We start from the raw sequence: 13,386 nt of genomic DNA, 5'->3' as shown, positions 1-13,386 counted from the left end.
GTTTCAACGCTTCGTTCTTTCGGAGAGTGATAAATTCTTCTTTGGGCGGAAAGTCGTCATCATCCACCTGGCTGTCATCACATGTGAAGGGCTTTATGCACCAAATGGAGACTAGCCGTGTGCATGTCCAAATTCAGAAAGTATAGTTGTCCATCTTCTTGGCTAGCTGGCCTAGCTAAGTGGTGAGCTATGTCCTTCTTCAACGCCCCTGTCAACTCAAGTCCATTGCCTTCGAGGTACATGTCGATTGTCGAGCGTCTGAAACTGCGCCACTGTGCCTCTTCCAACTCGCTTGCTACTTAACCTTTGCGATAATTGCTGCTACGGCTACTTTGGTGTCGATCACAGTTACATTCTTGCCTTGAATTGCCTATTGTCGATTCACCAAACCAAAGATATCAGCCAGATAGCACAGCTGGGAAATCCACTGTTGGTTAGTGAAGTATTCAGCCAAGTCAGGCTTTTCTATCAGAAAAACATGGACAGCCTCACGAAGTTCTACCAGGTGGATTATCACTTTGCCACGAAACAGCCATTATACTTCTGTGTGGTACAGTAATGCTTCAGATCTTTCTCCCATCTCCTTGCACAGTTCCTTGAAAAGACGACTGGTCAATTCTTTCGCTTTTATAAAATTCTTAACCTTCACTTGCTTCCAAATCTGGTCTCGTTACCCCCCAAAAATAGGCAAATTACCCCCCGGGGGTAATTTATCCCCAGGTTGGGAACCACTGCTGTAGACTATTTTTCTTACAGTATTTATTAACTTGATAATTTTTACGTTAACCCACTTCTTAAGTGGGCTTATTTTGTGTCAATGCCTTATAAAAAAATTCTCGCCCAATAGGCAGTTGTTTGCCGTAGATGCCTCCTATCTTCCAAACGTCTTTTCTTTATTATCCGTCATGTGATGTGCTTCTGGTTTGCCTTGCCGATGCATTCTTGTGTATTTCTTTTATCGATTCATTGTATGTAGATCAGTTATGTATTTTTTGGCTCTAGTGCTGATAGATTTGAGGTCAATTCCAGATCTGGTCATACCAAAATGGTACCGATTGTATTCTTGAGGGTAATAATGTGGGTAAAAAATCGGGTAATAATGTGATGACATCGTAAACTTGATACCGTATAAAATTAAAAATGATCGCTATCGCTAAACGTCCTTAGCAGTTGTCGAGCGACTGAGCGACAATAAATAAACCTATAACATTATTATTATGCAAAGAAATTTATTTTCACACCTGTCAGAAGATACTGCATTTTCTTGAACATTATTATTATTATTATTAATGCATTATCAATAATGTATAGCAGCGGTTCCTAACCGCCGGACCAAGAATCCGTGCTATTTCGCGTAACTTTTTTTTGCCGGTCCGCAAAAAATTTTACTCTCTGCCAAGCGAATGTTAATAAACGGAATCACAGGCATAGAAAGTTATTATCTCACTATAGAACTCGTTTTACGCTTGGCCGATTCACAGCTGTAGATTAAAACTGACGTATCTCGCCTTCGTTGATACGTCAAAATTTATAATCAAAATTAACTCTTGATGATCTACTTTTTTTTGTACCGTTTACAATTATGTTGTCATATACTGCGCGTAAATTTCGAAATGTTTTGGAATGCAATGTTGATGAATAGGTACTTTTGCTCCTAATTTAGGAATTCAAAGTCGTTGGGGACAAAATTTGGAGTGGGAAAAATGTTGAGGTTTTTGAAAGAAGGAGCAAATGCAACTTATCTCATGGAAATCTGCCAGACCACGAGTTTAAGAGGGAAAAATCTTGTTGTTTAAAGAGTTTGTTTTGAAAGGGGGTGATTGCATTTTTTAGAGATAGCTATGAGTTGACAAAAATGCTGCTGAAACAAAATTGCAATTGGGGAAAAGTTAAAAGAGTTCTCAAGTATTGAAGGTCTACACTTAAAAAGGTTGACTAACAATTTAGACAAAGATTTTGCGGAACACGAAAGATCCTCGCCATGCCAACAATCCGTTCATCGATGTTAATGCAATGCGACCTTTATCTTCATGAAAAGTGTGATTGAATTGCAGGCCGATTATGATTCTACTTTGCAGTCTAATTACAAAAACACTGTCTCAAATCTACATATCTCTTAGAAGTGGATTCGTGTCTAACTTTCAAACAATTAAATTGATGGTGGTTGTTTCAACCAGCTACTAGTACGATAAATATGTTTCGTCTCTCTAGCTTTAATTAAAGCAAAGAAAAAAGATCGGTTGGATGAGGAAGCAGAACTGCTTGTGTTAGAAACTTTTTTGGTACATCGTTTGGCTCCCATCCATACTGACAGCGTCATGACAAATGAATTTCCCACTAGCATTGACTTTGTATGTTAATGGATCGATATTTTGTTGTTTGAGTTAATTTAATTGGCATTTTATTGCAGTTTTTGTCTCAAAAACATAGCTTAAACCATTGCTAAGATCTTGTATTGTGGCACGCAAAGACAAATTTGGTGAACAAAGGATTCCAAATTGGCCTATCTATTCTATTTGCTAACATTTTTCGTAGCCGGTCCGCAAACATTCATTGTTTATTTTTGCCGGTCTCCCGGTATTAAAAAGTTGGGAACCACTGATACATATAGAATCAGTTATTTTGTTACTTGATAACGACTAACATATATACAGCCAAAAAACGTTCGTAATTTATACTTAATTGTATTACCGGTATGTTAAATGTCGTGTATTGATAGGTTGTATTTGTCTATGGTTCAAACATAGAATTAGATTCTTGTGAAGAAAGGGGCGTTCTTCCCGGCTATCATCACAAGGCTGAGCACTCACTAGTACATGGCTGAGCACTCACTAGTCACTAGTACAAGCCACAATGTCCTCTGCCCTGGCGCCTGCTGGTTTTGTTGGCTCTGTTCTTTCCACATAAATCACGCCGCTCCCCGCCGCCGCGGGGTGTGGCAGGCCGGTTTCTGAAAGTCTTCGACCTGGCTATGTTTGTTTTTACTCTCTCACCGTGGCAATCTTTTGTACCGTGAGCTACTGATGCGAATAAAACAGTTCAACACTACGGTGCGATACTGATGAGCCCAGCCTCATGGGCGAAACACGTGTCTATCGCTGTCAATTCTTGCTACAAATCGGCTGCCGAGAAACGAATTAGATTCTTGTTAAGATAAAAGGCAAAAGCTTTGTTTCGGAAATTGGTGACCACATTGTATCCGACCACAGCAGTGAGATTTTACTAGTTTCTCTGCAGACATTTTTGTGCAAAATATAAATTTACACTTAGCCGCACCTAAACAACATTCAAAACTTTTGATTTGGGCACATAACATAATTAACTTAGTAGGGTGACTTTTTGTTACTAAAGTTACTTTTTTTTCGGTTATACCTATTAACAAAAGAAATGTAGAACCAAAATTTCATGGTTGTGGGGTCAATATTTAAGAAGTTATAGTTACCAAAAGTCACTTTTTGTGTTTTTAGGTTACTTTTCATTTGTTAGGTCACTTTATTTTGCATACTTTTTGCCTAATTCCCTTGTTTATTTATCTTTAATCGCTACTGTAGAGATGAATTTGCATTCTATGTCGGCCTAATGCCAAGACTTTTAATATATCTTCTACTGTGGTATGGATTTTAGGTTTGCACGAGCCCATGCTTGTTCATATCGCGTGTATTCTCGAAAACTCATAAAGTAATTTTTTCGATGAAACCAATTGTGTTAACTATACTTAACCACTTGTTTTCCCTGCAACAGCTAAAGTGTTTGATTGACAAAACTTTCTGCCAGAGAATGTAAAACATTACATATGTGTAATTTGAATGTGCAACTATAATAATTTGAGCACAAATTGAAGCTAATTTAAATGTTTTTTTATGTTGAATTGTTGTTTTTTTCTTTCGTTTTCTTGTTTTCGTTGAATAAAGTTACTTTTTGTTTACTTTTTTTCTCAAAAATAAAGTTACATTTTTGAATTTTTTAGGTTACAAAAAAATCGCCCTAATATTTAGTTACCCAGGCCAGGTCTTAGCTACAAGAGCAGTAAGCTTATGGCTGAGTCTTTACGTGTCATATCACGTCAATCTTAATCTGCCCAATTAATCTTGGTCTGCTCAATTTAATGTCTCTCCAGAAGTAGGCTACTATAGCCTACAGCTGTCTCATTTACAGTAACTAAACCTTTTAAAAGTTCTTTTAATGGTTGTTTGGAAAGCAAAAAAAAATAAATGCTTTGAACCCAGCCTAAGTCCTTGGACTCGGACATTTGAATAATGTAACTTATTTTGTGAAATTCTAGATATAGGCCAGGTACCGTATTCGGAAAAACCCTGTTGTAAGCTACAGTTAATAGGTTGATAAAAACCCCAAACCCGTTGCTTGACAATCTCGCCTTAAGCTCAGGTAGTGCATACGATGATCACTCAAGAAAAGCCTATAATTAAAACCTTAGTAGATTTTTTGACAAAATTGTTCACATACCGGTACTCTAGTCTATCATAACAACAATCACAAATCGATGCAAAGCGGAACAAGTTATACGTTTTAGATTTTTAGCCATTAGCGTCCTTTTAGTTGTTTCGCTGACCAATTTGCGATAGCTCAATGCTGGTTTCCTATCCTGTCAACAAACGTTAACACTGAACAGGCTACGCAACGTAATACATACCGTAGGTCAGGGGTCGGCAACCTACGGCCCGCGGGCCGGATCCGGCCCGCCAAGCAAAATTATCCGGCCCGCAGCATTTTTGCAAATTGTAGTTGGCGGGCCAAAACGAACATCCCATTATTTTATGCTGCCATTTGGTTTTACATAACCGAATTAAGATTACTAAATGTTATGTAAAACTTTCGCAATTTTTACTTTTCCATATTTATCCGTAACGCTCACTTGTAATCACGTAGCCTGTGTACTTATGCCGCAACAATGCTTAGTTAGGGCATTGTCGCCATTTTGAATTTCCTTGATATTCTTTCTCTGCGAACTGCATTTTAGAGAGAGCGACGTTGCAGGCCTGACAGATAGTTTGATAGATTTGAAGTTTTAAGAATTAGTTTGTTTGAAGGTTGATAATTTAGAAATATGTGTAGCTTAGGAAGCAGGAATTGGCCTTTTTAGTGACAGCCGGTCCAGACTTTTAAATTACCTTATTTTTTAGAGTTATAATTTACTCCCAGTTCCATTTTTCCGTTTTTTTCAACAAGTGATTCTTGTCTTTGAAGAATTTGCTGCTTGTTAGAATCCACCAAGCATAGGAAATTATCACAAAGCGCCTTTGTACCCGCGACCTATCGATCACGGGTCGCTTTGTTATAGTAAACTAGGTTTGGGGCAAAATTTAGCTTAAGCTTGCAGAAGGTAGCATCAAGGTACTTGGCAGTTTCACCTTGAAGTCCGGTTATATTAGCCTATTTACTGCATGCTAGTTGCAGGCTACATGAGTTGCGTTAGCAATAGTCAATTAACCGTATATTTAACGGCAAGTTGAGAACACAACTTACTGATGACCACTTGCAAGATGTTATGATTCTTGCCTCATCCAACCTATCACCTGACCTTCAGAAACTTTCTAGCAGGAAACAACATCAAATATCACATTAATGTTGTGCTGTCAATAAATAAAGTACTTGGTGTTTTTCGTTACCAATTGTTACTAATTTTCTTTATATTAATCTATATAAGCGTATAGTAGCTAAATATGGAGATACTCTGATAAGAACGCCAATTTTAACAATATTATGAAAAGTAAAGAAAACGGAAGTGCAAATGGAAAACTTGTACGGCCCGTTGACATTTGCGCAGTTTTGTTTTGGCCCGCGACTGAAGAAAGGTTGCCGACCCCTGCCGTAGGTCATGGTTTAAACGAGCGGTCTCTTTAGCAAGAAGGTATCCAATTCCAAGAGCTAAAGCGGAGAGCAACAGTTGCCTTTACACAGAGGAGGCTACAAGCAGATAAGCAGAGCCTATCTTACGTTGCCTAATCGCTGTCGAACGTTTGTCAATTATTTAAATCATTTAACATCAAAGACAACATACAATAAGCTACGTTTATCTTGCTAAAAACATATGTGGCGTAGTTTTTCTTGTGGTTTGAAATAATTTCGACTAGCTTTTAAGTATACTCACTCTACCTACAATACCAGCTTTGAAAATACAGGTACTTCAGTTAAAGTTTTAACTTTCTTTCGTACATCACTTTCTTTGATAACCAAAGTAGCAGACAGATTCTACTGAACAGTTTTTAACACTATCTTGCGAAATAATGACGTAATCTAAAATGTCTACACTTTCGCTTCAGGCCAAATGCTGAATCAATCCGTAAAAACAACATCCTGTTGTGGTGAAGATTTAGATAGACTGTTGTTCTGATGTAGGCTACAACTCCTTACAGTGCTTTCGAAAATCCACTCGACTAAAAATTACAACTCAACTAGCTTTGGATCACTGGTTACATACAGTACAATCCTACGCATAGCCCACAGACGCGCTTTTCACACTAATTTTTAGTACAGTATGACAAAATAAAAATATTTTTTGAACAACGTAAAACACTATGGCAGTGGCCGTCTGAGGCAAAATCATCGTCACACTTGAGTAAAGTGACTAATCAACTGTAGTAAATTTTCTGTGGGAGTATTTTATTTTGGTATCGAAAGCCCCACATCACCACGATAACCTCACTAGTCTGCGGTGTCGATTAGACATAAACCTATGTTACAGTAGGCTACCAACCATGTTTTATCAACAAAACAGAGGACACATTTTTTTAAATAACAAAATAGAAACAGCGTTTACAATGTCATAAAGATGTGATTTTTTCTTGAATTAGCTTAGTCTACTTGTGTGTTCTTTTAGAACTACACTAGATAGGCTAGCGCTAGATAACCTAACAACAACGACTTTGTAGATTAACTTGTAATTTATTTATCAATTGATAAATCTAGTTCTGAGCAATAACTGCCAGCTGGCAATCTACAGTTTTACTACCTAATAATGCTGCAACAAGATAGCCTACTGTATTTTACAGAATTTTTTTTATTTTTTATAAAACTAACAAATCATTCGGGAAAACTATATTTTACTTGCTAATTAGTGATTACATGAACGCATCAAACTCCAGATCACACAAACATTTCTGTGCCGTTGCAGTCATAAAAGCTAAACCTTAATAAGACCTCAAAATAAAATCAACGTAGCCTATTTTTTTTTCAGCTCAGTAAATTAGTGCGCATTTTGTCTTTGACTGTTTAAAATGCAAATAAGGGTAATTTTAAACGTCTTCAAAAGACAAATCATTATTTTTATTTAAAAAAACATGCCCTTCAAACTGAGAAAGTATGGTGACTAGCGGGCGTTGTACAGGATGAGCTACGCGCTACTCAATCATCTTGTGACGCTACATTAACCAATTGGTTTCTGACATATTTGCAACACAAGGCTAGTTGATTATCACGAGTGTCAAATATAACTTCTAAACTGCTGGTCTCAAAATCATCCCCAAAGTTTTAAACATCAGCATATTTGGATTAGCCCACTGGTGGTAGGCTTATTGGACTAAAGGTTGACAAGTAAACTTATCAAATATGATCTACTTAACTTACTTCGTAAAATAAATGAACTAAAGAAAACATGCTATAGGAATACAAGCCGGAAAATAAAACTGTCTACAGCTCAATAGAATAAGCTTATAATTTAAAGAAGTAATGTTAATTGATTTCCATGGCCTATTTGAAAGTTAGCATTGGGTGATAAAAAGATGAGGTACTAATCATGACTGTCGGCTGCTACTGTCCACTGTAAGTCTTTAGAACTAACTAAAGTAGAAAATGGCCAGTTCTTTTTTCTTTGCCACCTTTTCTTTTGCAACTACGCCGACCCACTTTATTACACAATGGGTAAAAGTGAACGGTCTTTTTCAACAGCCAACTTTAAGCCGGGATGCGAGCCAGGATTGTCATTATTGGAAGGTGAGCGCCTTACCCGCCATTCAGTTCATCAGCTGAGCTGAGACAACCCGGTGTATATAATTTAAATGTCACAAAGATGTCAGAAATGTTTATTGTTTAAAATAATGACAAATTGCGACATTTTTAAGAAGTGGTGAATATAAGTTTAAATATTCCTATTTTTCAAATTTTATTTTTTACATTTGTTAGCCGAAGATGCTAAGCTATTACTATAGCGAAATCGATTCTTAATTAATAAATTATACTGAGAAGCTAGATTGTTTTGCCAATGCAACTTGATGAATGCAAAATAGCAGTAGGCTACCATCTTCCTGATTTCAGGCAATAAAGTTATTGGTTTCTTACCCAGTTACTAAACCTCACCCTTTTGGCATTTATAAATTATATTACTGTACTTTTAGACTGCTGAAGACGTTAAATCAACAAACTACGTTTGTAGATGTTAATGTACTGTAAAAAGTAAAAAATTGAATCACTGCAATTGCAAAAAGAATGAATTTACCAGTTGTGTAACTATGCGTTCCTTTAAAAACCTTGCCAAACTGGCTTTGTTACAAAGCTTAGCCCGAGGCCTCACTTATAGGCTACTATGTTTGTTGTAGCCTACATTTGTATTTTTGTTTCACACAACTAGCTCAGTGGCAGAGTGACGTGCCTTCAGCTTGTAGCAGGGGTGACGAACCTTTTTGAGGTCCCGCGGGCCACTTTGTCAATTACATATGAGTTATCGGGCCACACAACTTTTTAATCGTAACCTACTATGAAATCTTTTAGAAGCGACTCAAGATATTATTCATGAATAGTAACAAACGACAGATGAAAGTAATAAAACCCACAAAGTTGAAATTATCTTACGCAGAATCGAAACATACAACAGTAAAAAATAAAAACAAATCAACTTGAGCAAAAAGGATAGAGCAGCAGTAGGCCTACTTGCACTGATAATGAAGAGTGAAGACAGTTTAATTTTCGAAGCGTTTGCTTTCATATGAGTATGATTTCTTCTTTTTTGGCTCTATCCTTTTTGCTCAAGTTGACTAAACGTTTCGATCATTATGCTCTGAAACAACAAATCAGTTAATAAAACTTCTTTTTCAAACAACAAACAAAAGCCCATGCGAATCATTCAGCTGAAGCTATCTAATGCAGCATTGATGCATAAAATATCAAAAAATAACATTGAAGCGTTGAGTTTTTTTGCTTAGTAGGATTTTTGGAAAGTGTTTTGCTTGATTAAGCTTTCAGTATTAGGTCGAACAGACGATGTGGCAACTCTCAACTCCATACTAAGATTTTCATCTGTCAGCCTCGACCTGTAACGACTTTTTGCAAAGTGCATTTTAGAAAAGAACAGCTTTGAGATGTCTTTTGTCTTTAATCCATGAGCGATTGTCAAATTGTTTTACGGGCCGCACAAAATCCTTTGACGGGCCGCATGCGGCCCGCGGGCCGCAAGTTCGTCACCTCTGTAATGTAGACTATGGTTCGATTCCAATTTCCAAGTCGGGTCATGCCAAAAACTTTAAAAACGGTACCGCTTGTGTTCGATTTACGATTGTAGGCCACCGTTGGGTCAACATCACACAATAATACATCGCACAAAAAGTACGGTCGTCAAAAAACAAATAATAACCTAATTTGGCAGTGGTTGAGCCACAATATGTCACCAATACCATTATAATAAAGCTATTATATATCCTACATTTTATTATGAACGTCCATAGACTTTTTTAAGTGTTTTGCTTCTGCATATAATCGCTGGGTCTGGCCGATCGCAGATCAAACGCCATTTGCGCTTCATGAAGATTGATTGGCTGCTTCTATTTCTACAGCGCTCAGCCTGCAGGTCGAGACAGAGGGTAGGAGTGCGACCAGACTACCCCTGTTCACTTATCCATAATCTACCTGCTGTGTTGAACAGCTATGTAGCCTATTGGGTTTTTCTCTCCCTGGACCTCGGTTGCTTGGATACTCTGTCAAATAACAGCCTTTCTATCCAAAATCGAATAAACTTATTTTAATTGGTCGTATGGGTATATTTAACCTAGTTTTACAAATCTCGTGACACATCATTGGAAATAGAAGAGGCTTGGAGGATTGGGATTATTTTTTATAGTCTAAATGTAGCTTGTCCATGTGTATTGTTCTTTGCTTTAGATATTAAATTCTAAATATTATTAAGATGTTAAACTTGCGCTGTTGTTGACATGACGAAGGCCTATTCTTACTGCAGTAGGTTAATGCGGGTAGTTAACACAACTTTTGGGCATTTATAAGCTATCTGACTAAAAGAATAGCCCAACATTCTGCTATACAGTAGCCTACAGCTCTGTGTTCAGCAAAATAAGATCTCAGCACTGTCATTTTGCAATAAATGGAAATGTGACCTAAGGCGATTTGGCTACTATGTGGAAAATCAAGCAACAATTCATACTTCGAACGTTGCTTTGCGCTCCCTCGAATAGGCTAAAGCTTGAAGAAACTATAAAACATATACGGTATTTGAAAAGGCAACTATGGCTTAGTTATTATTATAAAAATTTTGGTTGGTTTTTAATTCAACCCAAAGTAGGCGTATAAGCCCAGTCACGCCACTGGTCGTCATCTCATACACCAATTAAAAATAAGATGGTAGGTCCAGTCCAATGCATTGCTCAAATATTGACTGAAAACACACAAAAGCAGTCTAGAAAAGTAATTATCGAACATTCTGGAGCGGTAGGTAGACCTGTTGTCGATATCTGACTTAGTCTAACATTGGAAGACATCAGCTTCTTAACAAAAGGTGAGAAACTACCATGCAATAGAAAAAACCTTTGCCTTTCAAATTTATGCAAAAAAAGTTGATGGCAACATGTATGAAACAAATTAGGTACTTATGCTATCAAACCTAGTAAATTTTCATCTACGCTGTAGCCCTTGCCTGGAATTATCACCTTTCTTCTCGATAAAAATTACAATAGGCTACTCTAAATAACATCGCTGAATACTCTTTTAGGCCTACATGCGCGATGCTTTTCAACTTTCACTGGGTATAACTGATTGAAACGTCGCACCTACTTAGCAAACAATAGTCAAAATGACGTTGTGTCACTGTTTACTTCGTCTTTTATCATACAGTAGACCTGAAAAGTGAAAACACATATAATAAAATCACAAGGTTTCATCGCCAAGCATCTCCTACGGCTAAAATTCAATAAGCGATGATTAATTTTGGCGAAAACAAGTCAAACATAAAAGATGAGCATATGGCCAAAACCTACCTGATTTCATGGTGGTAATAGGTTGCCACATAGACCTAAGCTTTTTTTCCCTTTTGAAGCAACATCCTAAATTTAAAAGTTGCATTGCACCAACGGTAACATAACCTAGGCTACGGTTTTCTCCTGCTGCTGCGATCGGCAAAAGTTAGTTTTGGCGGTTCTTGTATCGTTTTGACTCAAAAAAACGAATTTCGAGGCCTGGGTTGTTTCTTTTTTGTTTGGTGATTTTTTGTGATTAGTGAACATTAAGAATGATTTTTCCATTACAGCAACTAATGCATAAACTTTCTTGGACTGGTTTGTTGCTTAATAACTTTGTTGGTAACAAATTTTTCGTAGCTGATAGGCTATATATCGGTATCGGCCTAAAAATTTCATAAATATCGGTATCGGCCTGAAAAAGTGATATCGGTCGAGCTCTAGTTTTGAGTTGGGTAGACAACTAGACATGGCCTACTGGGACTGACCAGTGTCAAAGTTTACAATACCCTATGCAGCTATGCTTTAGATCAGGGGTCACCAACTGGCGGCCCGCGGGCAGCATGCGGTCCGCCACGCTGTATCGCTGCGGCCCGCGGAAGGCATCAGCATACAAGTATAACCAAAAATACTTTTCTTGAGGAGTCAAAGAGCACGAAGGCAAAAAATACTTTCCGGGAAGCATATTATCGCTTTGCATACGATTCCACCGACCGACCAATCAGATTATAGTTCTGGGGTGGTTGGGGGTTGCTTAAAGCTATTTCAATGCGATGTCGAGCCACACTGTCCCAGTGGTTGATTAAAACGTCTGTTTTCGAATTTCGAAAATGTCTGTGAGCATAGGGTTGTTTATTTTAAGTTTGCAAATGTCATGTAAACACTAGTGTGCGTTTCACCGTCATTGTGTTTCACGAGCAGTGTTCTCTTTATGCAAGTTTTTGTTGGCAAAATAGGTCGGTGTGCCAACTCAATTTATAATAAATTGGAAAAATATTATATATAAATTTAAAGACTTTTTCTGGTTGTATTATGAAAATATTTAGCTTAGTACTGCAAAATGTTTTTTTTTTTAAAGAACAATGGAACGCTTCACGATTTTGCGTGTCATCCTTGCGCAGGGGCCATGCTAATCTTCTCTCTTTCGTTCCAATTTTAGTATGTAGACTACTGCCGAAGCAAGTACTGCAAAATGTTGTTAGTCAACAAATTCTTGCCACGCTGATAAGCACCGCAAGTGACCGTTGTCTATAATAAAAGAAAGATGGTTTTATAGACTCTCACAAAAACGATGAAAAACCAACTCATTGCTTTTTTAGAGAGAAGACTGTTCATGAATTACGATTTTTCGATGATTTCCACAAGCGTTTGTTTCATGCTGCCTGGTTTCTTTTTCCCTGTTATTAGAGCCTATTTTTTGGTGATATGTTTGCAGATCACTATTGTTGCCTGTATTGCGATGTGTCAAACATTTCCTTGTTTACTGAAATTGTTAATTGCAAGATATCTTTTGTGAAGCGAAGTGACAACACCACTCTTGCTTGGCGATGAATATTCTGATGAAACCGCTCGTCCGCTCGCCTCGCTATAAGTGCGCAAAATAAGTGGCCTCGTTTATTACGTATTGTTAAAAAACTCAAAAGTGTTGTAAAAGGAGCTTGGCCTGGCAGTAGCTTTGTTCGATTAATTTTGTTGCTGCGGTATTCTAACATAAATATGAACAACGTGTAACGCTGGATACTGGGTACGAAATGCGTTCTTTTCTAGCATAAAAGTCAACCTACCTAAAATTTTATTAGTGTGGCCGGCCACAGCTCTCCTTAGTGCCAAAGTGGCCCGCATGCAAAAAAGGTTGGTGACCCCTGCTTTAGATGAACTTCACTCAAACAATAAGCAAAGATCTGAAACAAAAATGCAACCAATTCGAGAAACTGTGAGGCACTGAGAAAGTAGCCTACAACTTACCTACTATACAGAGACGAGAAAGTGTCGTTAAGAAATTATTACAATCCAGGCCAAAACAACACATATTTATTACTACTGGTGTTAGTCATAAGTTAGTAGTAGTGTAAGCTCAGATATACTGCACTTTTTCATTGTCAAGACGCATGGTGTGTAGCTCAAAGTAATCCTACTAAGTAACAAAAATAAATATGTAGGCTATCGTTCTTTTCCTAAGTAGCAACCAATCCGA

The 13,386-nt window shown here is 37.5% G+C and overlaps 1 non-coding gene across 1 annotated transcript; it reads right to left on the bottom strand.

The window, feature by feature from the left end:
- Positions 1–12,268: 12,268 nt before the first annotated feature.
- LOC145780416 (U6 spliceosomal RNA) lies at positions 12,269–12,378 on the bottom strand. The gene has a single exon (XR_014290646.1). It is a non-coding gene; the product is annotated as a U6 spliceosomal RNA (small nuclear RNA).
- Positions 12,379–13,386: the final 1,008 nt, after the last annotated feature.

This window comes from Aplidium turbinatum, chromosome 11, assembly GCF_918807975.1.
Source record: "Aplidium turbinatum chromosome 11, kaAplTurb1.1, whole genome shotgun sequence".
In the NCBI taxonomy this organism is placed as follows: domain Eukaryota; kingdom Metazoa; phylum Chordata; class Ascidiacea; order Aplousobranchia; family Polyclinidae; genus Aplidium; species Aplidium turbinatum.
Note: the sequence above shows the minus strand (reverse complement) of the source record. Positions and strands in the feature narration are given on the sequence as shown.